The sequence below is a fragment of the Jaculus jaculus genome, chromosome 1 (assembly GCF_020740685.1).
Source record: "Jaculus jaculus isolate mJacJac1 chromosome 1, mJacJac1.mat.Y.cur, whole genome shotgun sequence".
NCBI classification, from domain to species: Eukaryota; Metazoa; Chordata; class Mammalia; order Rodentia; family Dipodidae; genus Jaculus; species Jaculus jaculus.
The window spans coordinates 172181349-172207789 of NC_059102.1; the positions used below are offsets into that span (position 1 = coordinate 172181349).

General features: G+C 38.5%; 2 pseudogenes; both read right to left on the reverse strand.

Moving 5' to 3' along the window:
• Positions 1 to 11354: 11354 nt before the first annotated feature.
• Positions 11355 to 12324, reverse strand: LOC101603535 (annotated as a pseudogene).
• A 759-nt stretch (positions 12325 to 13083) lies between these two features.
• Positions 13084 to 14277, reverse strand: LOC101603826 (annotated as a pseudogene).
• Between the last annotated feature and the right edge of the window lie 12164 nt (positions 14278 to 26441).

Sequence of the window (26441 nt, forward strand, 5' to 3'; positions counted from 1 at the left end):
CGCCACTACGCCCAGCGAAATATAGTTTTTATGACAAACGTCTCTTGCCTTTTTGTAATTTTCTTGTGTTCAAGTCATACTTATGAGAAGTTACTAAATATGAGTACTATCCAGTTCTCTAATGTTGATTTATGACACAGAAAACTCTTCATTTATATGTGTGTGATGTGTGTGTGTGTGTGTGCGTGCGCACACACGTGCGTGTGTGAGTGCATGTGTGCCAAGGCACACATGTGAAGGTCAGAGAACAGTCTTGGGATGTTGGTCCACTTCTTCCATTTATTTAAGACAGGGTCTCATGTTATTTGGTGCTGGGAAGGCCTAACAAACTGGCCTACCATCTTCATGATTCCCCTGTCTCTGTCTGTGGTGGTTTGATTCAGGTGCCCTCCATAAACTTAGGTGTTCTGAATACTAGGTTCCAGGCTGGTGGAATTTGGGAATTAACACCTCTTGGATCCAGTGTATTGTTGGGGGCAGGCTTATATGTGTTATAGTGAGCTCCCCCTTGTCAGTATTTGGCACACTCTCCTGTTGCTATTTTCCACCTCATATTGGCCAGGGGGTGATGTCCACCTTCTGCTCATGCCATCATTTCCCCTGCCATTATGAAGCTTCCCCTAGAGTCTGTAAGTCAAAATAAAGGAGGCACAAAGAACATTCCATTGAACTGGAAGCTAAGACTTCCCCCTGGCCACTTTGGGCTTCTGATTCCCTCCAGTCAACAGGCTGAGAAAGAGTTACAGTGTTAGCAGTGTGATTGTTCCAGACTACCAGGGGGAAATTGGACTGCTCCTCCACTATAAAGGTAAGGAAGAATTTGTCTGGAGTGCAGGAGATCCTTTAGGGTGTCTCTTAATGTTACCATGCCATGTTATCAAAGTCAATGGACAGCTGCAACAACCCAATCAAGGTAGTGTGATAAATGGCCCAGAGCCTTCAGTAATGAAGATGTGGGTCACCCCTCCAGATGAAGAACCAAGACATGCTGAGGTGCTTGCTGAAGGAGGAGGAAATACAGAATAGTAGAAGATGGTAGTTACAAATACAAGCTAAGGCTACATGACCAGTTACAGAAATGAGGACTGCAATTGCAATGTTTCTGTCCTACCTTGATACAGAGTGTTTGTACATATCTACACCAATATTAAGATTATATCAGTAGCTAACTTGTTGAATTTATGTTAGACCTATTATATTAGAGACTAAGCATTCCTCAGGGAACCTTGCTTTGTGTTGGGTGGAAGATTTTGCATTTCCAGTTCTACGTGGGATAGTTATACCATGTTACATGGAATTATGAGCATGTTACTGTTTTCATTTGTAAATTAAATATGATTTAAGGAGTTATGGTTTGGTGTCAAGTTGACAAGGGGTGGATTTATGATGGTTTAGTTTGTGTTAACTTGATCTGTTTAGTAATCCACAGAAATCCCTTTCAGGTGATTCTCTGAGGGTACTTCCAGGAAGAATTAAATGAAGGAGGAAGTCCTTCCCCCAGAGTGAGCCCTTCCCCTGAGTGGGTGGCCCTTCTCAGAGGGGTGCTTTGTATAAGGAAGCTCTGGGTAAAAAGAGCCCCCTTCTTTCCTTCTACTTGGCTGCCAGAGCTGCTTGCTGTCTTCCAGCATGGACTGAAGACCAGCCCAGACTGAAGACCAGCATCAACTGAAGGACCCAGGTGGATTGAAAACCAGCTGCTCCTCAGGAAGCCTCCAGGCCTCGGTGTCAGACTGGGACTGCTGAGGCATCTTGCCACATGGACTGAGCAGCTACCAGGTTCCTTGATTCTCAGGCCTGCAACTGCAATTGGACTACTGTAAGCTAATCCAATAAATTCTCTTTTCAATGTAATTCATTCTAGCAATTCTGTTCCTCTAGAGAACCCTGACTAATAACACTGTGTCCCATTGCCATAGGCATGCTGGGATTAAAGATGCATGCACCATTGTGCTTCTGGCTTTATGTGCATGTTGAGGATCTGAACTCTGGTTGGAAGGCTTGCAGAGTAAGTGCCATCTTCCAAGCCCTCAGAGAGCATCACTATTAGAAGGGTATTAGAGGCATCATGTCCAGAATAAAACGTAATTTCAGTAGCTCTAAAATGCCATGACAGACCAAACCACCACCTAGAGTTTCATCTACCAAGAGGCTAAGACTGAATAAAATAATCCATTTTTTTCTTAGTCTTAGATAGTTACAAAATTCTTACTATTCTGAACAGGTAGCCACCTTTTACTACAGATAGTGTTATGGGTTTTATTGTATTTTTGCCAAAATTTGCGATGCTGAAGATGATAACCTTCAGTCTCTCGAAATGTAGCCTTATTTGTGGGTAAGGTTTTTCTAAAAGCAATTGGTTAAAGTCATTAGGATGAACCTTAATCCAATATAACTGATGTTATTGCAAAAAAAGGGAAATTTGGATACAGGTGTGTTTGTAAGGAAAACACTATGTGAACATGAAGGCAGCCATTTGTAAGCCAAGGAGAGAGAGAAGCTGAGGCAAATCCTTCCCTCACAGCACTCAGGAGGAACAAGCTTGTGCATACCTTGGTTTCAGACTTCTGTGCTGTACAACCGTGGCACAGTACATTTCTGTTATTTAAACCACAGAGTTTGTGGTGCTTTGTATGACAGTCCAAGAAGGCTATCCAACAAATAAAATTTCTGCTTCTTTCAATTTCACAGGTGTTATCCCCCAAGAAGTAGTGATTAAAGACAGGGTGATGGGTAGGAGTATTCCTACTATTCCTGGAACTGAAGCTCCACATCTGAACTTTACTTGCACACTTTGAGTAAACATGAGCTGAGATCCCAGAATGTGTTTACAAGGTGTTTTCTTCAGACACAGAAGAATGTGGATGAATTCAAAAGTTAGTAAATAGTGGCATGGATATTGTTTTCAAGGACTGGGATTCCATTAAAATAAGAATCTTGTGAAATGGCCAGCCTTAGCCATAAAATACTTTTTAAAGATTTTTCAAACCCACAACTCCAACAGGTTCAACAACATATATCCTACTGAAAACCATCAAGGTATTTACATTTATGATTAAGTTTACCATTAATTATTTATGATCAAATATTGTATTCTGTTTAGTAAGTGAAAACATTCATCAAATAGTGTTTTATAAGTATAGCCCTTTCACATTCATGGAGAATTTGTTCCAGGACCCTATGCAGATAAAACTCATATATGCTTAATTTTCTTAAGTAAGATGGTGAAATGTTCACCTATAAGTCATCTATATTATCTTTTATACTTTCCTTCATCTCTAAGCACTTATGTCACCAGGTACAATGTTAATACTACCTAAATGGCTGCTATAATGTATTGTGGGGAAAGTGAAGAAAGAATACTAAAGACCAAGAATAGTTTCTACAGTCTACCCACTCCTATACTCCTCATTACTTTTAGAAAAGTATTAGCCTGTGTTTTAAATGTTACTTCAGATCATAAGGAATACTAGTTCTAAACTTTTGATTTCCTTTTTATTATGTTATATAGATAGAACATCAACAGATAGAAAGACTGAACAAGTTGCCAAGAATGCAATGACTATTTTCCTTGCCATATTAAATATACACATGAAGTTAACTTTACATCATAAATACAAAATTATTTTAGAATTAAGACAGAAGAAAATGGTCAATAGGTTGAGAGGTGTTTTGTGACCAAGTAAATTGAGAAATAATCAATATTCTATAGATTTTTGTAATGTGCACATTCATAATATTTACAAGTAAAAATATATGGAAAGGAAGAGAGAGAGAGAGAGAAAGAGAGAGAGACAGAGAGAGAAAGAGAGAGAGAGAGAGTATCAATCTGGTTCTGATCACCTCAGAACTTCCATCATTTCTTGACCATGGAATAATTTAGTGAGAACAAAACCTCTGTATTTTTATTTGGGAAATGCTGAGCTAAGTCTCTGAATTGACATAGCTATCAGATTTTGTAATGCTGGAGTAAGAGAGATTTCCCTTTGTTTTGTCAGCCCATGCCAGTGGTTGACAGGATGGGGCTAGAATTACTATCAGAGGGAGAGGCAAATGGAAGCCTTCATGATGGAAGCTTACCCCACCATGGTGGCCAGGGTACCAGGCAACCTAACTCTCCTTCCATTTCTGTGTGCATCCCCAGTGGCTTTAGATCTTATGTTTGTTGCTGAATGATGTGACAGTCCAGTACTTAATACTTACAGGATCTGGGTAGAGTATGGAGCACATACTATCGTTGGAATTTCTTCTCAGTGTTATACTTTCCTAAGAATCTACCTAATAATTTCTTTTCTTCTTTTTTTACTTTATGGCTCAGTTATATATTGTCAGTTTTTATTTTTATTTATTTATGATAGAGAGATAGGGAGAGAATCAGCATAACAGGGCCTCTAGCCACTGAAAACGAACTCCAGAAGCATGTGCCACCTTGTGCATCTGGTTTACATGGGTTCTGGGAAAAATTTGCAGGCAAGTACCTTAACTGCTAAGCCATCTCTCCAGCCTTTAAAAAAAATTATTATTTACTTCGTTTGGTTTTATTTAACCCTCCTTCTTTTGTCCCCCATTCTCCTGCCCCTACCCCACTATACCTTCTGACATGGCTATTCCTCCTTTGACTTTCTTATCACTTAACATCTGCTGCTTTCCTATCCTTCTCCTTTGAAGCCTCTTTTCCCCACCCTGTTCTCTGGAGCCCTAATGTTTTATTGCCCTTCAGTCTACCTCTGATGACTTTGTGGCTCTTCTCTGTTTTTCAATATGCAAGAAGTTCCCTTTCCTACTCTCAAATTTCCTTTTGAGTTGAAGAAGCTTGTCCTGGATTAATATTGCCCTAGCTGATTTTCAAACCCTCTTTGAATGGTGCTGCTGTGACAGGCTGATTGCTAATTTTTATGCTTTTTGTAAAGAACAGTCATCAGGGAGAGGGCCTGTTTCATCAGGCAGAAGGGATATGTTGCCTCTCCAGACAAATCCATCTCTGTGAAATTTGATAAATTTTTATGTAAATTAGAACTTTAGAAATCTCAATGCCTTTTTGGTGCTACTGGAAAAACTGTTCTGGATAAATAACACTTTTAAGAGCTTCACTTGGGTGTTTCTATACACCTAGTATTAGAAATTAAGGGCAGATTTATAAATCTTTCTGCTGCACTTACATTACCTTTTTGTTTCTTGCAGTCTGGATGGAGTGTTCAACATATGAATCACAATACTAAGAAAAAAGAGGTCACTTGGATGTCCCCTGTGTGTTATTAGAATTAGGCTGCTAGTATACATAAGAGAGAGGTCTATAAAAATGGTACCAATTGTTATCAGCCACAAGTAGGAAACTCCCTTTTCCTCCTTGGTAGCTGCAGCAGCTGGGTTATACACACAGAGAGTATGATGGTCAGATGAGACAGACAGTGCAGTATTCAACTTAAACTGCAGAGGCGGTGATTGTCTAGATGATGTAAATGTTGTTATTAGGATCAAAGCCTGAGGGTTTATTACAAGAGAAAGTGGCTTGTTGGCGCTGGGCCTGCAGAAATACAATGGAAATATAGGACACAATTTTACCATAGCTCTGTTATAAAGTCCACGATCTTTGAGCCAGCACTAAGAAGATGTAGCCACTCACTAAACTATGTACCTCATTGTATTCTATAAAAATTATACCATTATTGAAAGTGTGGGAAAAAGTGATATAATATTTAGAGACATAGGCCAGTTAAGCTACTTATAGTCACTAAAATACACTATTTTTGTTAAGAGACCAGGCTCTGAAACTAAGTTGAAGTCCTGACTATACTGAGTTGTGTGGCTGTTAGGTTTGCTGTGGTATAAATGCTGTGTGTCCTCACAAGGTTCTTATGTTGGAAACTTGGTCTTCTGCATGATGGTGTTAAGAGATGATGGTGGGGACAAGTTAGGAATGGATTAGGTTACTGGGCACATTGCCCCCTTAAGGTGTTAAGGTAGTTCTTGTGGGACCTTGAGTTAATTCTCCCAGAAGTGCATTGTTGTGACAGAGAGCCTGGCTCCTGATCTGCACACTGACTATTGCTTCTGTCTGTATGTACTTCCACTGTGGTGATGTTTGCCACCACATGCTTGCCACAGCCATGCCAACTGTAATAGTTAATTCTCTTGTCAAGTATTTGGTAAGAGCAACATAAATATGGAAGAGATGGTCTGTGGATCAAAGTTTTAGGGATACAGTCTGTCACTGTGGTGAAGTCATGTCCACCATCAGGAAGCAGAAAGAAATGAAAGTTGGTAGGTATTCAGTATACTTTATTTTATTCAGCCCATAGCCCCAGCCCATGGGATGGTGCCACTCACATTTAGGGTGGCTCTTCCCACCTCAGTTAACCCAATATAGAAACTGTCTCAAAGATGTGTGTCCTGGGTGATTCTAGATCCTTTCATTGACAATATTAACCCTCACAATGGTGCAAGCGCCATGCACTTGAACTTCTATAACTGTGAAATATATTAGCTCTTTTTTTGTGCAAAGTATATATAGCTTTGGGTATTTTGTTATAGTAACAGACAATTAATACTTGTTTAATATGTTGAGTAATGTTTATCTGTATTGAGTTTTATAATCTACAACAGGGACTATTGTTTTCTTATAAACTGAAGTAGCGATTTCTTGGTCAAACTTCAATTCATAGGATTCTGACTTGATTCCTAGTTCCAGTTATGGGTTCCCTTCCACTGAGTGAATCACTTAGCCAATTGGAGAGCCACTGGCTCCCCACATAGGCTGGGTGCCACTATTGCACAGGCGTGTCCATCTTTTCAGGCTGGGTGCTTTTGTATAGCAGTGTTCCCTAGTAGCACACAAGGTTGCTGGCCATTTTCTTCCAGCAGCTCATGTAGCATTTTTTAGCACTGTATGGACTGACCATCTGGGAACTGGCTTCCTTCTAGATTCCAACCAGATCTATCTATGTTCTGGGTAAGTAGCATGTGGTATCTTCAGCAATAGGGTCTTTTACTTCAGGTAGGTAATCAAGTGCTTTGACAGAAACCTGTCTTGTTTTGGAGACCTCATAGGCCATTATAATCAACAACTGAAGGAGAGTTGTCACCAATTTGTAGCACTGGGAGTTACAAGTCAGGGCCAAATGTTAGGGTTAGGCTTCATCCCACCCTCTCCAGAGCCCTTCCTACCAGGCGATCCCTGCATACTCCTGTTGAGGGTTGTATCATTTAGTCTGCTATCCAGGAGAAAGATTTCTATGGAATCAATCCATTGTGTCTATGCTGACATACAGGAAGCTTATACAAATATTAGCCTATAGTAATTCTGTTTCTCTTTTCAGGTCTAGTTAATATTTAGTAGAAAATGCAAAATTTTACTAGGATGAGAGTCACATACTTCTCAGTTATCATTATCTGATGGAGTCATCTTGGTTATCCAGATCAAAGCTATCAATTCCAGATAATCTGTGATGGTATTTTCCAAAATATTTTACCTCAAACAAAAAGTGAATAGTCATTACTTAAAGGATCTTTCAGAATCAAAATTTCTCTTAAAAATTTGCATCTGACAGAATCACTTTGGGTTAAAGTTTCTTAAAATTTTAAGTAATTGTATAAATTCTAAATAGAAATCTTATAGATTATATGTTATGCTTTTAATTTTTATTTTGTGAACAAGATAGGGAGTGGGTGAATGAGGCAATGTGTACAACCCTATACCTTTAAAATTATTCTGAACCTTGTGTCACCCAATAGAAAGAAGAAAAATGGGTAAAGCTTTTAACACAGTTCCCTACAATTGTAGGTATAATGTTACTTATTTTTAGTGAAAAAATAGCCTATGTAGGGCAGGTTAAACCTGAGAAGGATAAACTTTAAAAAATTATTTACCTATGAGAGAGAGAGAGAGAGAGAGAGAGAGAGAGAAAGAGAAAGAGAGAGTGGATGGGTGTGCCAGAGCCTCCTGCCTCTGCAAAGGAATTCACATTAATTAATCAGAACAGTGAGCACATCTGCTCTCCTGTGATCTTATCATTTCTTAGTGGCAAGTATATTCTTTGCCTTTCTTCCCAACATTTTGAAATACTACCATGTGATTAACTGTAGTCACCCTCGTGTGCTGATAGAACAGAAATGATTCTTCTTGTCTAATTGTAACTTTGCATCTACTGAACAACCTTTTCCAAACCACAATTATATGAAAAGCTTTACTGAGGTTATGATGTTAAATCCTCATGTCCTGTCACAGAAATGTCCAAGCTTCTGGAAGAGACTCCACTCCTTCTACCTGTATGGCTCTGAGTGATGGCTTCAGTCTGCCTAGTACCTCTGACTAGAGGTGGCAAATTTAAGAAATCACCTGTAAATGAGAAAACAGTAACTTATCTTCATTAAGATGTTTTTTTTTTTCTGTTAACATCAACAACTTTAGAAGAAGCAGTTCTCAATACCTAAGCCAAAGTCAGAACATGACTTGTGTATGTGGCATGACATCTGCTCTTATTACTGCCCATGGCTCTTTCAAATTCCTTGGATACACAGAGAACCAGAGCCTGGTAAACCTTCATTAGAGAATAAGAGAATTTTAATTCAAGTCAAAATTTATGCAATATGCTCTCTTGGGGACAGTTTGTAATATGAGTGATTAGAGGGTGCTGGGGGCATATGCAGGGTGGTACACTAAAGTGTTAGAATGCTTTAATCATGGTGGGTTAGTGGCATACACATTAAAGACTATATATACTACTTATGAATTTAAGAATTCTCAATATTTTTTTAGTTTTTAATAGCTTTACTAGTATATAATTCACACATTACACAATTCATCTATTTAAGCTACACATATAGTTCAATTCAATGTATTTTATATGTTCACAGATATGTGATCTGTTATTAATGCCTATCCTTCTATCTTTCTTTTTTTTTAAATTTAATTTATTAGTTTTCTTTTCAGTAAATACAGGCAGTTTGGTACCATTATTTAGGCTCATCTGTGATCTACCCCCTCCCATTAGACCCTCCTTGTTAATGAAAATGGGTCTTGCATTGTGGAGTTAGCCCCCAGTTATTGGTATGATAAATGTCTCTGCAAATCATGACCCAACACGTGACTCTGACATTCTTTCCGCCCCCTCTTCCGTAAAATTTCCCTGAGCCATGTTGGGTTCATTTTTGGTCTGCTTCAGTGCTGAGGTGTTGTAAGTTATCTAGACAGCAACTTAAATAAAAATGAAAGAGATTTAAAATTATCTGGGTACTTTTCAAGAGTGTTTCAGAATCAGAAGTGTGTATTAAAGATGAATATGAACTGTTTTCATTGCTTTAACATGTACCATTGTCTCATCACTGGCATTATTTGTCACAATATCTGCTTGTAACATTTACTTGTGCTATTTGTGACTTGTCTACATATAGTAAAAATTCATTATTTCACAATTTGAGTGTTATGATGTATCTTGCTATACATTTCTGCATATTTTCGTGTTTGGGGTTTCTTATGATTCTTCAAGCCATACACTTATAGTTTTGCCCAAACTAACAGAAAATTCATTATTTTTCAAAAAAATTATGTCCATCTTATTTCTGTTCCTCAGACTCTGATTGAAATTGTTTCACAGCTACTGTGAAAGAGTAAATGTTTATTTACCATTTTTGATTATTTTCTTTCATTTTGGATGCTTTATATTGCTATTTCAAGATCACTAATTATTTCATTTGTAAATACATGGTCTATAGTTGATTGCATCCAATCTCTCTCTTTTATTCTGTCTCTCTCTCTCTGTGTGACATGTCACCATCGGTTTCCATTGTAATAATTGTTTGAGTGTTATTTTTTTTTCTTTGTTCTAATGTCTTTAGAAGTTTTATTTTTGGTTTTTCTCACTGATTTTTCTGTTTTGCTCTATTTTATTTTATTTGAGTCAATTTTATTGTGCATACCTGAGGGTTTAAATATGATCCTATGTGATGATAAGATAGTAAAATAGCTGTGTCATGAAATAGATTAACATATCAATTATCTTCCCCTTGTGACAAAGCAAAATCTACTTATTTAATAAAAATGTTTTGCACAATTCCATGTTATTTTCATGTTATGCATTAGATCCCTAGATAAGTTCATCTTACATGGGCTGTTTTGTATCATAATTCCTACAGCTCCCCTTTACCTAAAGTACTCCTCCCCCATGGTAACCAGCTTCATTCTTCATTTCTATGCATTTGGGAATAGTGAAAAAAATACCTTTATGAATGTATAGTTTTCATATCTTGCAATTTTACCATTTAAAATGCATAACTCAGTGGGGTTTAGTTTGTTCACAGAGCAGTGAAGCCATTGTATAATCAAGGATTGAGATTGAAGCTTAATCACAAACACATGAAGCAATGGGAGACCTTTTACACTCACACTGCCAAGTATTGTAAACTCAAAGTTTTCTGCCTGGAAGTTTTCTCTCCCAGAACACACCTGGATCCATGGACCACTCCCACCTGGTTCCTCTTGGCATTGTTTGCATTGTGACAGGATGACCATCCCAGTGTTCCTGCCTTCGCTCATGGGTCTGAATCTTCTATAAACATTGGGAAAGATAGTGAACTCCACCTTTGCTCCTCCCACCCACTCCTTCCTGTGGGTTAGCAGATACAGAGAAAGAGGTTGGGATAAATAACGTCAGCGTTTTTGTTGACATCGCTGGTGTCTCTAGTTTTGATGCCTATTCTATCAAATTCTAGTTTGTTTTTCCAAATAGTAAGAACATTTACTATATATCTGACTTCTAGGTTTAAATCTATCTTCCTAATTTTTTTGAGATTGAGAGATACAAACATAAATTTTTCTGGTTAATTAATTTGCTTTAAAGCATCAAATCTATATTGGGACTTAGCTTAGAAATTCAATTTGTATTTACTAATGACAAAATTAATATGCATCCCTATCTTCCTGACTCCTGTGTCAGTTTTCTGATTCCTGACAGGAGCTACTAGGGAAAGAGGGATACTGTTCTCCAACATCCCAATATCTGGGAGGACTTACTCCATTGTACATTCTGTCCTCATCTTCTTTTCTGCACATATTGTTCAAAGAAATGTCTCAAATTTATATTGTCATATCAAATACAGTAGCATAGAGAAATACGAAGATTAACAATATCTTTCAAGAGAAGATAATTACTTCTTGGTACACTTTATATTCTAATTAATGAGAGTATTAAGGCAAATAATTTGGGTATTTCTCTTTGATTTACTTTACTCTTCTTTTCTGATGGCATGCGTTGCAGTTAGCTTCCCATTTCCTGGGACAAAACACACAACTAAATGCAGCTAATGAGAGGAGAGTTTATTTCAGCTTATGTTTTTTTTTTTTGTTGTTGTTGTTTGTTTGTTTAGCCAAAGGACAAAGTTTATTGAGTCCCTCAGTCCTAGTTCTCTTTCTCCTGCACAGACTTGGCTCCACGTAGTCGCCCAGTGCGGTGGGCAGCAATGAGACCTTTTCGTTCAGCAGGGGCATCTCCGCGGATGGTAGAGGGTTTTCTGACATGGTGGTGGTTACCAGCTCCGAAGGGATGCTCCACAGGATTCACGGCCACACCCCTTACTCGTGGCCAGCAGTTCCTCTTTGTCTTGTACTTGTGGTAGGTTCTGCCAGCCTTTAAGATGGGTTTGCCAATTCGGCCACCTCACCGACTACAGCTCTGTTGGCCAAAGAAATGACCTTCTTGGACCCGGAAGGCAGTTTTACTCGGGTCTTCGTGGTCTCGGGGTTGTGGGATGACGGTGGCATAGCTCCCGGCCCCCCCCGAGCCAGCGAGCCCTGCCCAGGCTCCTCCTCCAGACAGCACACAACAGTGCCTTCCGGCATGGTGCCCGCAGGAAAAGCACCGCCGATATCGAGCTGGGCTTTCTAGCCACAGTACACGAACTGCCCCGTATGGATGCCCACCGCACGATAAACAGCTCTGTCTGCTTCTTAAGCCGGTAGGGGTCCCGGAAGCCCACCTTCACGAGGGGAGGGTCGTGAGCTGTGCCCTTCTCAATGCCTTTGATGTAGCCTCGCTGCTCAGCGAAGTGCACAGCGCTGCCGTGGAGCGCTCTTCCTCTGCCCACGAAGCACGCGGCCCAAGGTGCTGGATCTGCTGCAGGGCTCGCTGAAAGAGGGCTAGCTTACGGTTTTGCAGGGAAGTTTCATCATGGCATGACAGAGCAGACACATCTTGTCACATATCAGCAGGAAGGAAGTAGTCAGAGTAAGCCAGCTCTGAAAACTCATTGGCTGGACTAACCCACCACAGTGACCGCCTCTTCCACGAAGGGTCCACTTCTCAAAGGGTCCACCCACAACTTTCCCAAATTCATACCAAATGGAAAGCAAATATTCAAAACACATGAGCCTACGGGGGACATTTGCCTCAAACCACCACAGCACATATTTCAATAAAAGCTAATAAAAATGAACAAAATCTTCTTAAAGACACTTTTTCTTGATGGCTTCCACATGCATTAGAAGTTAATTTCATTAAAAGACACATGAATTAGAAGTTAATTTAATCATTTTAGTTATTTTTCCATATCTTTCAAATGTTACGGATGTAATTAAGTAATGCCTTTGTGTCTCAGCATACACCACATCTTCTGAGGTTGACAAATGAGAAAGCACTGATAGTTTGCTCGATAAACCAAGTTGAGTTAGAATTTGAGGTTCACCTTCCTCCGGGGAGATGGTGGATCAAGAAGATTCAAAAATCAGAAGAGAGAATCAGAGGCTGGTGAGAATTCAACACTAAAAGAGACTTATATGCCCTCTAGGCCTCAGGGAACATGGAGGAAGAGGAGTTGGAAAGAATGTCAGAGTATAGCATGGGAAGTTGTACTCTGAGGCATTGTTCCCTTCACAGAGACTTACTGATGCATGCATTCATGACCCATGAATAATTACTGATAACTCTACTGAAAAGGGCCTTCATTGGAATAGGGAAGTGGGAAATGAAGCATAGGAATATAACCCATTGGAAATATGATTAAATTGGAATATGTTTATATGTTAAAGTTCTCAATAAAAAGTAAAAATAAATGAGGTTCAAATTATGAGTATTTCTTTCCTGTTTTCTTAAAGGCTTATATCACATATTGGTTTCTCAGGTTGCAGATTAGGTGTTTAACATGGGAATAATTATGCCATAAAACACAGAGACTGCCCTTTCCTGTTCTTGAGACTACCTGGTGTAATGAGGTAGATACATATAGGAGAGAGCCCCATAGAAGATGGTGCCTGTGGTCATGCGAGAGGCACATGCAGAGAAGGCTTTTATCCTTCCTGCATTAGAGGACATCCTGAGGATGGCAGCCAGAATGTATATGCAGGAGAAGATGAAAACTAACACAGTGCCCATCAAGTTAAAACCGACAACGGCCGTCAGAAGCATGGTATTGAAGGGAACACTGGGGCATGATAGGGCAAGAATTGGAGGTTTATCACATAAAATGTGATTAACTGCATTGGCTCTGCAAAAGTTCAAGGAGAAAGTAGAACTCACATTAACAGAAGCAACTGGGAAGCTGGTGCAGTCCGGTTCGCATTGCTGGTAGAAATCACCCAACCAAGAACAGCTTCTGGGAAAAAGAGGTTTATTTTGGCTTACAGGCTGGAGGGGAACCTCCATAATGGCAGGGGAAAATGATGGCATGAGCAGAGGGTGAACATCACCCCCTGGCCAACATAAGGTGGACAACAGCAACAGGAGATTGTGCCAAACACTGGCAAGGGGAAACTGGCTACAACACCCATAATATAAGCCCACTCCCAACAATTCACTCCCTGCAGGAGGCATTAATTCCCAAATCTCCATCAGGTGGGAACCTAGCATTCAAAACACCTAAGTTTATGGGGGACATCTGAATCAAACCACTACAGAAGCCCATGGCATATGAACCAACCAGCAGCAGAATGCAGAGTCTCTGGGTCATGATGACCTGGTACAGCAGTGGGTTACAGATGGCCTTGTAGTGGTCCATAGCCATAGTCTCCCAGATGCAGCAATATACCCTATGAAGGAGATGGACAGTTTTGTCTCCATGAAGCTTTGAAGCATCTTGAGAGTGATAGCGAGGTATAGCAAAAATCCACAAAGGCTAAGTATTGTAGGAAAAAGTACATGGAAGTATAAAGGAATGAATCAATCTTGATGAGCAGGATCATTCCAATGCTACCCTCTAGTGTGACCACATAAGAAATATTACAAACAGGATGTGCTGACCAGCAAATTCCAGAAGAATGAATTCGGTCACTTCAGTGACATTATTTTCTTCCATAGTTAGGAAAAATTAAATATTGGCTGAAAAGTTGCAAAGAAAGAACAAAAGATGCTACAATCGTTGTGATGCTCTAGCTTATTCTTTAATATCTGATTTCATAAGAAAACAAGAATGTTTTCTGGGACACAACTGACTTTGGCTTCAAAGGCTTAAACCTGACAGCTTAACTAAACAAATTTTATCTACAGTTTGGAGAAATTTCTAAGGATCAATTGCTATATTACTAAGGGACAAACTGGTATGTCATAAGTCCATTAACAAAGATACTCTTTTATTTAATTGCATTCTTTATATTTTAATTTAAATATTCGAGCTTACTTTTATACTAAGCTATCTTTATTTTCCTCTTGTGTTATGCTCTAGTCACCATAGTTCATAGCCATGTAGAGGTCTCTATGGACGTGATTATACAAGAGTGTCAAGTGTTCATATCCTAAAAGAGTCTCAGTCTGTTCTGGTCCAGTATTTTTGTACAAGTTAATAAAAAGAGGAGGAAAGGTGGTTAGAAAGCTCAGAAGTTAAAGGGGCTTACTTGCAAAAGACTTTATCTATGGAGACCATAATATCATCGTTGACACTGGGAGGAAACTGAACTGTTAAGCAAGTTAGTACATGCTAACAAATTACAGTGAGTATTCAGGCATCCCTTACAGTTGCAGAAGCAATGGCAGGTCATGTCTTTGCACATCATAAGAGAAGCAGAGCACATAATGTCAGACTCACCAGTCAGATCCTTCATCTCACCTTCCTGGAAATGAGTGCAGAAAATGGAGAGAAGGAGGCTTCATTTACCCAAATCTTTTTACAAGAAAGGAATACCAGCAAATGGGAACAAGCAATTTCCATTATTTAAAAAAGTACATATATATATTGAATATCACATAGCAACATGAATCTGTCCTAAAAGGGAAAACTACATCCCCAATACATCAAAACTGAGTTACTTGACAGCAACACAAGTAGAGCTGTAGTTAGTTCCAAGCATGAGGTGGTCAGTTTTAAGTAAGTGCATACTTCTGGTGGTGGGAGGGTAACAAACAGCCTGCTGCCAGTGTGGATGGCCCTGGCTCTTTCCAATATCTTGGGAAACAAGCACAGTGGTAACCATAGTGATGGAATAAGAAACAATTCCATCTCACATTTAGTAAGTGCTGAGGGTCAGTGAGTTTGTATAAATTAGCATTTCTTGTAAAGTTGTGAGAATATAGATGAAACACAAATCTTTTAGGGAGGATTGCATCCAGTGGATAAAAGCATTTGTCAGAAGGAGCTAGAATAGGTCCAAGCCTATGACTAGGATTCTGATACCATAATGACAATGCACTCATTTATATAAACCATCTGGCACAGGCCCAATACTGAAAGAGCATTTATCAGATATCCTGGATTACAGAGATGTCTCAGTAGGGAAAGTGCTTGCCATGGGAGTGTGAGAGACCTGAGCCCAAATTTCCAGAACCCACATTAAAACTGAACATGGTAGCTTGCATCTGTGATCTTAGTGCTCCTGTAGTGAGCTGGGGGCTGAGATAGGAGGATATCTTGAAGCTCACAGGCCAGCAGGCCTGGATTACACAGTGGCACACATGAGACCGCCTCAAACAAGGTGGAAGGTGAAGAGTGATGTCCAAGATTAGCCTCAGATCTCCACATCATCTCACATACCCAAGAAATGAGAAATGAGACATCCTATCACAATAATACATGAAGAGCATCTTCTGTTCATTAATTCAGTCATTTGTTCATTCATTCATCCATGTTTTTTTTTTTTTTCCAGCAAACTCTTGGCTCAATTCACTTTCTTCATTTCTATTACATCTTTGTCTTATTCAAAACATGCTGGAACTTGAACCCTGACCTTTTGCCATAACATTACCTATAAAGACTGCAGTGATGCCTAGCTAATATTACAAAATGTACTTTGGGGCTGGAGACATGGTTTTGTGGTTAAGGCACTAGCCTGCAAGCCACAGGACCCAGACTCAATTCTCCAGTACCCATATGAGCCAGATGCACAAGGTGGCACATGCCTCCGGAGTTTGTTTGCAGTGCCTGAAGGCTCTGGTGTGCCCATCTTGTTTCTCTCTTTCTCAAATAAATAAATAAAAATAAGAATACTTTGCATTTTGTTATTTACCCTCAAGTTGCTTCCAGATTTACTTTGTGCAGCTGATGCAGGCGGATTGCCCACAAAGGTCTTCCTGTTTTGTTATTTTCCATCAGGAGTTTATAGTTGAAGCCTAAGGGATCACTCTCACTCTCTTGGGATCTAAGATTCCAGGGGCTAGGGTACAATTGGGAAAAAATAATGCTCACGTGTTATTTTATGTTGGAGGAAGTTTAAGTTTTCTCAAGGGTCAATTTGTTTTCATGTTTATTTTAATAGATACTTCTACTTTTTAAAACAGTGTCTTTTTAGATAATAGCTGCCTTTTTCCTATTGGGAATGATATTGAGAACCTATGTTCACTTGTAGTTCATTTTTCTTGTTACCAGTAAGTTTACTAAAAAATGAATTCAAACATGGGATTAAGATTCATACCGGCATGATTTCATTGTCTTTCTGAGAAGCTGATTACCTCATAGTTCAACAGGTCTGCTATAGATCCAGACATCACATTATCTTCAAGAAGTTTATTGACGTATTTCATGTATAGACATGGGCTTCATGAAGGCATTTCCATTCAAGTCCATCATGTACTTTAATTTGTTCATGATGCTATTCCTTCTCCATCCTCCCTACTTCCTGCCAGTCCCCTTCCTTCCTCTAATATCATTTCTATTTTCATGTCATATATATATGGTAATGATTTTGTGTTTCACATAAAACCTAGGATCCACAAATGAGGGGAAATGTGGTTTTGTTTTCTGAGTCTGTTTTAAAAATTATCTCGTGTGTGTGTGTGGTGTGCTCACAAGTATTGTAGGCACACATGTGCTACAGCATGCATGTGGATGTCAGAGGACAACTGCAGGTGTTGATCCTTGCCTGCCACCTTGTTTGATGTAAGGTCTTTTCTTGTTTCCTGCTGGGTGCTCCAGGCAATCTGGTCTGTGAGGTTCCTGGGATTTTTCTTTCTCTGCCTCCCATTTTGCCACAGGATGGCTGGGATTGCAGACATTTATCCCTATATCCATCTTCCAACTTAGATAACCATGCTTGTGTAGCAAAAGTTTTTACCCAAAGAGCCATAATCATAGGCCTGAGACTGAATTGTTTTAAATTTATTTTTTAAAAGTTAGTATACAAAGTAAAGGGTTTCACTACGGCATCTTCATAGCATGTATCACTATAGTTTGCTTTGATTCACTCCCTTCCTCAACATCCTCCCTCATGTCCCCTGCTCCCCTGTGGTTGGTTTCATTTTTTCCCTAAATATTCCTTCTTTGTGCTTTCATGCCACATGCACTCCTTTATCCTCTTCCTCTTAAGGTCTCTTCCTCTCATCTCATGGTAGCTTTCCTAGGCTTATAAACCACACACATAAACCCATGTATGTAATAATTTTTTTTTAAGGTAGGGTCTCACTCTGGCCCAGGCTGACATGGAAATCACTATGTAGTCTCAGGGTGGCCTTGAACTCACGGCGATCTTCCTACCTCTGCCTCCTAAGTTCTGGGATTAAACGCATGCACCACCACAACTGGCTCCATGTATATTATTTTAAATCTCAGCTATAAAATGAGCAGAAATGTGATATTTCTATTTCTGAATTTGACTTACTTTGCTTCACATAATGATTTCCAGTTCCATCAAATTTCCTAGAAATTCCATGATTTATATTTCTTTTTGCCTGAATAAAATTCATATATATATGTGTGTGTGTGTACATATATGTATACACATAAAATATTTTATTTATACATAATTTTATTTATACATAAATATTTTATTTATCTGCTAATGAACGCCTATGCAAATTTCATAACTGGGCTATTATGAATAGTGCGACAATAAATATTGACTTACTGACTTAGGAGCTGTTGCAGTCAGATTTGCATTGCTGGTAAAATTCACCCAACCAACAGCAGCTTGGGGGAAAAAGAGGTTTATTTTGGCTTACAGGCTAGAGGGGAAGCTCCACAATGGCAGGGGAAAACAATGGCATGAGCAGAGTGTGGACATCACCCCCTGGCCAATGTAAAATAGCAACAGGAGAGTGTGCCAAACACTAGCTTGGGGGAAACTGGCTATAACACCCATAATATAAGCCCACTCCCGACAATCCGCTCCCTCCAGGAGGCATTAATTCCCAAATCTCCATCAGCTGGGAACCTAGCCTTCAGAAGTTTATGGGAAACACCCAAATCAAACCATTACAGGGGCCTTTAAGAATATACCCAAGGATGGGATAGCTGGGTCTTAAGGTAGTTATACTTTGTTTGTTGAGATATGTTCATACTGATTTTTATAAGTGGCTGCATAACTTTGCATAAGTGTTACTCCAGAACTATCCAGCATTTGAGTCATTTGTTTCTTGATGATAGTTATAGTGAATGGGAATGGGGTGGGATGGAATATCAAAGCAGGTGTTTTTTTTCAAGGTAGTGTCTTCTTCTAGCCCAGGCTGACTTGGAATTCACTATGTAGTCTCAGGATGACTTTGAACTCTCAGCAATCCTCCTACCTCTGCCTCCTGAGTGCAGGATTAAACGTGTGCACCATCACTCCTGGAATCAAAGCAGTTTTGTTTTGCACTTCTGTGATGGCTAAGGACGTGGTCAATTTATCAAGTACTTATTAGTTATTTGTATTTCCTTTTTAAAAACTGTTTATGTAGCTTATTAGCACATTTATTGATTAGAAGTTTTATTTTTGGTTTCTATCTTTTATAGTTCTTTATGTATTCTAGTTGCCAATCTGCTGTTTGATGTGTGATTGGGGATTCTTCTCTCTTATTATGTAGGCTATTTCTTAACTTTGGTGACTATGGCTTTTTATCTGTGGAAAATATTGTAATTTCATGTAATCCCATTTGTCATTTCTTGGGATTATTTACAGTGCTTTTTGAATCCTTTCAGCAAGTCCTTGCTTGTGTGTATATCTTGAAGTGGTTCACTTATGTTTTATCTAGCAGTTCAAAGTTTCAAGTCTTATATTACAGTCTTTGATCCATTTTGAATTGAGTTTTGTGCAAGTTGATAATTTTGGAGCTAATTTTTTTTCTTTTTTAAAAATTTATTTATTTATTTATTTGAGAGTGACAGACACAGAGAGAAAGACAGATAGAGGGAGAGAGAGAGAATGGGTGTGCCAGGGCTTCCAGCCTCTGCAAACGAACTCCAGACGCGTGCGCCCCCTTATGCATCTGGCTAACGTGGGACCTGGGGAACCGACCCTTGAACCGGGGTCCTTAGGCTTCACAGGCAAGCGCTTAACCGCTAAGCCATCTCTCCAGCCCTATGGAGCTAATTTTAAGCTTCAATGTAGAAATCTAGTCTTCTGAGCACCATTTGTTAAAGAGGCTGTCTTTTCTCCAATGTATGCTTTTGACACATTTGTCAAAAGTTAGGTGGCTGTAACAGTGTGAGTTTATTTTTGGTCCTTTATTGTATTCTACTAGTCCACATGTCTATTATTGTGCCATTACTATGTTATTTTTGTTGGTATGGTTCTGTAACATAATTTGAGATTTACATATTTTATTTCCCTTTTTGAGGTAGAGTCTCACTCTAGCCCAGGTTGATCTAGAATTCACTATGTAGTTTCAGGTGGCCTCAAACTCATGGCGATCCTTCTACCTCTGCCTCCTGAGTGCACCAACTGCACCGCCACAACCAGCTGAGATCATATATTTTGATACCTCCTGCATCATACTTTTTGCTTAGGGTTGCTTGGGCTATTTGGATCTTTTGTGCTTTCATATGAATTTTAAGATTTTTAAAATTCTGTGAAGAATGCTATTGGGATGGTGATAACAATCATGTTTTATCTGTAATTGCTTTGGAATTATAACTATTATACAATAGGTAATCTGCTAATTCATGAATATGAATGCTCTTTCTATCTCCTAGTGCATTCAATTTTTTCTTCAGTGTTTTAACATTCTTATAGAAAATTTTCATATCCTTGTTTAGTTTCAGTCTTAGGTGCTATATTATTTTGAAACTATTGAGAATGGGACTTACCCTCACTTTTTTTGTTGGCAGGTTCATTATTGGTTTATAGAAAGAATATTGATTTTGTGTAGAGGAATTGTGGGGGTGAGCTGGCTGGTAGAGCCCTAGCGGTGGTATTACCCTTTCTCCAACCGCTCTGAGCACGGGAGACACAGCAGCGCCTGACCTCCCCTGCCATAGGCTTTTCATTAGGTTTTCAGTACCAGGCACGTATTCCCTCCCATAGAGCGGGCCTTCAGTCCAATTAGAGAGCAGTTTGTTTCCCCAGAGCAGACATGCCACTATTGCACTCTTTTAGACATTTGGCCTGTCTGTCCAAACTTGAGGTTTCCAGTGTCCACTGTTTTCACTGCTGATGACTTCTATCTCCAATAAGACTGCATACAGTGCAGCTTTTTCCAGCTTTCAGTTGGCTGGGCTACAGGGAGAAGGTTTTCTGCTCAGCGCCAGCTTGGTTTCTCAGTGACTTTGCTGCTCAGGCAGATGACATATTCAGCAATACAGTCTTACCATCTCTTTCTCATGGGGAACCAAGGGCCTTGGCAGTAGGCTGTAATGTTTTAGAGGCAACACAGACCTCCCTGGCAAATGACACAATGGGAGGTATCCCATGCCAAGCACTGAAAAATTTCTAGTAACAATCTGTGGCTTCTGGATGTGCCATTATTTTAAAAAGTAGATTTTCATATATCTTATTCAGAATATCTTGAATTTTGATTGACCCACCTTCCCCCATCTTTCTTTTATATGATCTCTTACCCTGACCTCACTTAGGCCTTTCCCCTCCCTGTAATCTGTTCTTCTTCTTATATATTTACAATACCATCCTCTTAAGACCTTCACTCTCCTCCCTCCCTTATAACCTTTTTCTAGCTTATGGGCCTCTGCTACTGATTATTGGTTCCAGATCACCAAAAAAGCTATACATTTGTAGCTAGGATCCACATATAAGAGTGAATATGTGACATTTGGCTTTTTGGGCCTGGGATATCTCACTCAGTATAATTCTTTCCAGATCCATCCATTTCCCTGCAGATTTCATAATTTCACTTTTCTTTACTGCTGAATAGACCTCCATTGTGTAGATGTCCCACATCTTTGTTATCCATTCATCTGTGGAGGGACATCTAGGCTGGTTACATTTCCTAGCTAATGTGAATAGAGCAGCAATAAATGTGGTTGTGCAAGTATCTCTAAGGTAGTGAGAATAGTCATTAGGATATATGCCTAGGAGTGCTATAGCTGGATCATATATCAAATCTATTTTTAGGTGTCTCAAGAACATGCACACTGATTTCCACAATGGCTGTACCAGATTACATTCCCACCAACAGTGCAGAAGTGTTCCCCTTTTACCACAACCTTGCCAACATTTATTGTCATTTGTTTTCTTGATGGTAGCCATTCTGACGGGGGAGAGATGGAATCACGAGGTAGTTTTAATTTGCATTTCCCTGATGGCTAAGGATGTAGAAAAGTTTTTTAGTTATTTATATGCCATTTGTATTTCTTCTGGTGAGAACTCTCTATTTACTTCCATAGCCCATTTTTTTGATTGGGTTGTTTGATATCTTTTTGTTCTGTTTTTTGAGTTCTTTGTATATTCTGGATATTAATCCTCTATCAGATGTGCAACTGGCAAAATTTTTCTCCCATTCTGTAGGTTGTCTCTTTGCTCTATTCACAGCGTCCTTTGCTATACAAAAGCTTCGTAATTTTGTGAGAGCCCAGTAGTTGATTAGTGGTTTTAGTTTCTGTAAAATTGGGGTTATATTCAGAAAGTCATTACCTATGCCAATATGTTGAAGGGTTTCCCCTACCTTTTTCTCTAGCAATTTCAGAGTTTCAGGTCTGATATTAAGGCCTCTGATCCAGTTGGATTTGATTCTTGTGCATGGGAAAAGACAAGGATCTACTTTCATCTTTCTACATATAGATATCCAGTTTTCCCAGCACCACTGGTTGAAAAGGCTGTCTTTTCTCCTATGAATATATTTTTTGGCATTTTTGTAAAAAATCAGATTGCTGTAGCTGCCTGGATTAACATCTGGGTCCTCTATTCTGTTTCATTTATCTACATGTTTGTCTTTGTGCCAATACCATGCTGTTTTTGTTAGTATGGCTTTGTAATGTAGATTAAAATCAGGTATGGTGATACCACCAGCCTTATTTTTGTTGCTCAAAATTGTTTTGGCTATTCAAGATTTTTTTGTGCTTCCAAATGAAATTTAGATTTTTTTTTTCTATTCTTGTGAAGAATGCCATTGGAACTTTAATGGGGATTGCATTAAATGTGTAGATTGCTTTTGGTAAGATTGACACTTTCACAATGTTGATTCTTCCAATCCAAGAACATGGGATATCTTTCCATTTCCTGTGTCTTCTCCAATTTCTCGCTTGAGTGTTTTAAAGTTCTCATTGTAGAGTGCCTTCACTTCCTTAGTTAAGTTTATTTCAAGGTACTTTATTTATTCATTTATTTTTTGAGGTAACTGTGAATAGGAGAGATTCCCTGATTTCATTCTCCTCACATTTGTTGTTAGTATATAGGAAAGCTACTGATTTGTGTGTATTTATTTTGTATCCTGCTAAATTGCTAAAAGTGTTTATCAGCTCTAAGAGTTTGCTGGTAAAGTTTTTAGGATCTTTTATGTATAGAATCATATCATCTGCAAATAGTGATAATTTGATCTCTTCCTTTCCAATTTGTATCCCTTTTATGAGTGCTTCTTGCCTTATTGCTATAGCTAAGACTTCCAGTACTATATTAAATAAAAGTGGGGACAGTGGACACCCTTGGTTTGTTTCTGAATTTAGTGAGAAAGCTTCGAGTTTTTCACCACTTAGTATTATGTTGGCTGTAGGTTTGTAATAAATAGCTTTTATTATGTTGAGATATGTTCCTTCTAATCTCACTTCCTGTAATACTTTTGCCATTAAAGGATGTGGGATTTTGTCAAATGCCTTTTGGACATCTATTGAGATGATCATGTGATTTTTGTCCTCCAGACCATTTATATAATGTATTACATTTATTGATTTGCCTATGTTGAATCACCCCTGCATCCCTGGGATAAAGCCAATTTGGTTGGGGTGAATAATTTTTTTGATATATTCTTGTGTTCTGTTTGCCAATATTTTGTTCAGAATTTTTCATCTATGTTCATGAGGGAGATTGGTCTGTAATTTTCTTTTTTTGTTCTGTCTTTGCCTGGTTTTGATATGAGGGTTATGCTGGCTTCATAGAAGGAATTGGGTAGAATTCCTTCCTTTTCTATTTTATGGAAAAGTTTGAGAAGCAGTGGTGTTAGTTCTTTCATGAAGGTCTGGCAAAATTCTCCAGTGAATCTATCTGAGCCTGCACTTTTTTTAGTTGGGGGACTTTTATTTTATTTTATTTTATTTTTTGGTTTTTCGAGGTAGGGTCTTACTTTGGTCCAGGCTAGTTGGGGGACTTTTTATAAATGCTTGGATCTCTGTACTTGTTGTAGGTCTATTTAAATGTTTATCTCATCTTGATTTAATTTTAGTAGGTCATATGACTCAAGGAAATCATTCATTTCAGATTTTCAAATTTAGAGGCACATATATTCTTAAAGTATGTCCTTATAATTGTCTGAATTTCTTTGGCATCTGTTGAAATAGTGCCTTTTTCATCTCTAACTTTATTAAATTTTGTCTCTTCTCTCTTCTGGCCAAATTTGTTAAGGGCTTATCAATCTTGTTTATCCTTTCAAAGAACCAACTCTTTGTTTTGTTGATTCTTTGGATTGTTGTTTTGGTTTCTATTTCATTAATTTCTGCTCTAATTTTTATTATTTCTTTCTGTCTGCTGATTTTTTGTTTGCCTTTTTCTTCTTTGTCCAAGGCATTAAGGTGGAGCATTAAATTGTTTATTTGTGAACTCTGTAATTTCTTAATATAGGCACTTAGAGCTCTAAATTTGCTTCTTAGGACTGTCTTCATTATGTCCCAAAGGTTTTGGTATGTTGTATTATCATCATCATTTGATTCTGTGAATTTATTGATTTCCATTTTGATTTCTTCAATGACTCACTGATCATTCAATAGTGTACTGTTTAGTCTCCATGAATTTCTGTGTGCTCTGTAGCTTTTCTTGTTGCTGATTTGCAGTTTAATCCCATTGTGGTCAGAGTACAAGAGATTATTTCAATTTTCCTATAATTGTGGAGATTTGCTTTGTGTCCTAATATATGGTCTATTTTAGAGAATGTTCCATATGCTGCTGAGAAAAATTTATATTCTGCAGCATTTGGAAGGAATGTTTTGTAGATATCTGTTAGGTCCATTTGTTCCATGGCATCATTTAATTCAGATGTCTCTCTGTTCACTTTTTTTTTGCTGGGATGACCTGTCAATTGATGAGAGTGGGGTATTGAAGTCTCCCACTACAGTTGCATTTGATCTTATGTGTGACCTTAAGTCTAATAGTGGTTTTTTTTTGATGAAACTGGGAGCCCCCATGTTAGGTGCATATACTATTAGGATTGTAATGTCCTCCTGCTGGAGTCTTCCTTTAATCAGTATAATATGACCTTCTTTATCTTTCTTCACTAATGTTGGTTTGAAGTCTATCTAGTCAGATATTAGGATAGCAACCCCTGCTTTTTCCTCGGCCCATTTGCTTGAAATACCATTTTCCATCCTTTTACCCTAATGTGGTGTCTAATTTTTATTGAGAGATGAGTTTCCTAGAGGCAATAAATGGCAGGATCCTGCCTTTTAATCCAGTCTGCAAGCCTGTGTCCTTTTGATGGTGCATTAAGGCCATTGGTATTAAGAGTTATTATTGAAAAGTATGCATTTATTCTCACCATTTTTCTTATTTTGTAGTGTTTCCTGTTTCCCCTTTACATGTTTTTTTAAAATTAATTAATTATTTATTTGAAAGTGACAGAGAGAGAAAGAGGCAGATAAGAGAGAGAGAGAATGGGCATGCCAGGGTCTCCAGCCACTGCAAACTAACTCCAGATGCATGTGCCCCCTTGTGCATCTGGCTAATGTGGGTCCTGGTGAATGGAGCCTCGAACAGGGGTCCTTAGGCTTCACAGGCAAGTGCTTAACCACTAAACCATCTCTCCAGCTCACATGTTTGTTTTAACTGTTATTTGAGTGTGGTTTATTTTTTTCCTATTTCCTCCTGCATGTGTTTAGCTTTCTCTTCAGCATTAAGAATTCCTTCAAGTATTTTCTGTAGGGCTGGTTTAGTTGCCTGTTTTTATTGTGGTATGTCCTTATTTCTCCATCAATTTGGATAGATAGATTTGCAGGATAAATAATCTTGGTTAACAGTTGTTATCATTCAGAACTTGGAATACATCATTCCAAGCCATTCAGGCTTTTAAAGTTTGTGTTGAATAATCTGCAGTTATTCTGATGGGCTTGCCTTTGCAGGTGACTTGCTTCTTGTCTCTAACTGCTTTCAACATATTTTCTTTGGTTTGTGGGTTTAGGAGTTTAATTACAATGTGGCAACGAGAGGTTCTTTCCAGATTTTGTCTGCTTGGTGTTCCAAAAGCTTCTTGTATCTGGATTGGCATTTCCTTCCCAATTTGAGGAAAATTTTCTTCTATGATTTTGTTGAAAACACCTACTAAGCCTCTGGATTGAAAGTCTTCTCCTTCTGTTACACCCTGAATTCTTATGTTTGATCTTTTCATAGTGTCTCAGATATGTTGAAATTCTCATTCATATCTTGCTATTAGCTGGTCTTTCTCTTTGTTGGACTGTATTAGATCTGCTACCTGGTCTTCTAATTTAGATATTCTGTTCTCTCCTTCATCCATTCTACTGGTGAGACTTTCCACAGAGTTTTTTTTTTAAATTTCATTGAATGTATTCTTCAGAGCCAGGATTTTAGCCTGTTTTTTTTTTTTCAGTATGTCTATTTTTTTACTCATGTCTTGTAATGACTTGTTTATTTCATTAAGCTGGTTTTCTGTGTTCTCTTTCAGAAGTTTGTTTTCTTCTTTGATTCCCTTCATTTCTTCTCTGAATTCTTTGAGCATTGATACTATAAT